The following is a 2,193-nucleotide window of genomic DNA, read 5'->3' as shown; positions in this document are numbered from 1 at the left end:
TTATGTTCCCTAGATTACTAGTATACTAATGAAGTCTAGGGTGAGGAATGAGATCCAAGTCTGTCTAAGGAAAAACCCAAGCCCAAGGCATAAGGAGGGGGGAGGGGTGAAGGATGGAGACAGAGGAAAGTGTGTGAAGCGCCATCTCCCATGATCTCCTGGGCTGCAGGACCCAAGGCTGAGTGTCACTGTGAGAGATCCCATGTTTTCAATGGAAACTCCAGAGAGGAGAGGTCTCTGGGCAAGGGGGCAGGAGAGTTATCTTGCGGCCAGTGCTCAGGCTGTGCATGGATGATCAGCTGGCTGCAGCCTGGAAACTACCAGGTGACACCTAGGCCGGTGGCCGGCCCCTCCTCTCTGGGGAGAGGAAGCAGGAACAGGTGGCTGTGAGAGGCAGTGGGGAGACCTGCTGAGCAGCGGTGGCTGGAGTCCCAGCTAGGATGGGCTCTCTGTGGGCCCTGGCTCTGCCCCTTCTCTGCTGCTGCTGGGAGGCTGGCGCCCCTGGGAGCTCTGCAGGTAAGAGGGCAGGAGGGTCCCATGGCTCCTCTCCTGGCAGCACCTTGGGGGTGTGTTTCTGTCCCAGCAGCCTTTGTGTGTGAGGGGAGCTCTCTTGGGCTCATTAAAATGAGCCATAAAGCTCAATGTGAGGTGTTACTTTTGTTATAGAAAGACTTGTCCACCCAGTGCTAGCCGAGCCAAACCCTAGAATGTCAGTGCAGACAGATATTATTGATGAATGGCGCCATCCAGGGGAACTGAAGTTATGCTCCAAGTCCGAACTCGCTGGAAGCAAGTAGGTTGCCGAATATATGGGGCAAAATCTCAAGACACGGTGGGTTAGGGGTCTCCAGGCATGCTGTGAGCTGATTGGTCAGAGGTGAGGGTAATAAATTATTTCTTCAGGTCATGAGGACAGCTCTGCAGTCTTTTCTGGTGTCCCACTGTCTGGTCTCATGGGAAAACAGCCAGGCGGTGGTTCCTTCTTAGGACTCATGAACTGAGACATAACTTAGATCAAGATGTTACCTTTAGGAGAAACCAAGATGGTGGCATAGATAAACACCTGAACTTAACGCCTCACACAATGACTTCAAAACTACAACTAAAAGACAGAACTGACATCATCCAGAACCACAGGAAGGCTGGCTGAATGGAAATTCTACAACTAGAAGGAAGAGAAAAGCACACTGAGACTCAGAGGAGGTGCAGAAGTAAAGGCAGAGGTACAGGGTCACGTGCTTGGAGAGAGCTGGCAACTGAGTGCATGGCTGGCTTTTTTAAGACTCAAGCTCCTGACTGCTCTGAACTCCAGTTCCAGGCAAAACTCTGGGGACCCAGACTCATATGGGGAGAAACTGGACTGTCTGGCAGCAGGCAGAACTTGAGGGCAGCTTTCTCTCAGAGGTGCTTGCAGCAATTACCTTGGGACACTGAGACCAGGGGGCCTCTTAGGGCAGGGCTGAATGGAAGCCATTGCTGTTTGCACTGCCCTGAGGCTCTGCCCCATCCAAGCTGTGCAGAGAGGCTTTTGCATATGAATGGCTCGGTCCTTTGATATCTAAACTTATCTATCAAACTACAGCTGAGTCAGAGAGATCCAGAACATCCAAAAGAAGGCCCAAGGCCCCACAGCAATTTGCATAGTTTCACAGGTAGGCCTCATTTGGGCACCTCGAAAACACAAACAAAGAAGAGGAATTTGCATATCTTTCTGTAGCTCCTGATGGGTGGTCTTAGGCAGAGGCCAAATTAGCACCTCCTTGGAGATCCAAGAGCCAGTGTACCCAGGATCAGAGTAGGACCATCCAGATTCCAACTTCTCAGATCCATAAGAGACACACTCAGGGGGCAGACTCAGCACCAAAGCCCCACTTGAAGCAAGTCTTGCCTCATAAGTGTGTCTCCATCACAGAAGTTCTCACATCGTAGACACAGCTGATCCTCACATCCAATTGGCTTGGGGTTAATTACTCCCAGTGATACCAACAACAATCAAGACTTAATGCTTAAACCGGTTTGGCTCAGTGGATAGAGTGTTGGCCTGCTGACTGAAAGGTCCCGGGTTTGATTCAGGTCAAGGGCATGTTCGATTCCGGTCAAGGGCACATCCCCAGTGGGGGTGTGTGCAAGAGACAGCTAATCGATGATTCTCTCTCATTAATGTTTCTAACTCTCTCTCTCTCTTCCTCTCTG

The sequence above is a fragment of the Pipistrellus kuhlii genome, unplaced genomic scaffold, assembly GCF_014108245.1.
Source record: "Pipistrellus kuhlii isolate mPipKuh1 unplaced genomic scaffold, mPipKuh1.p scaffold_m20_p_2, whole genome shotgun sequence".
Classification (NCBI taxonomy): domain Eukaryota; kingdom Metazoa; phylum Chordata; class Mammalia; order Chiroptera; family Vespertilionidae; genus Pipistrellus; species Pipistrellus kuhlii.
Note: the sequence above shows the minus strand (reverse complement) of the source record.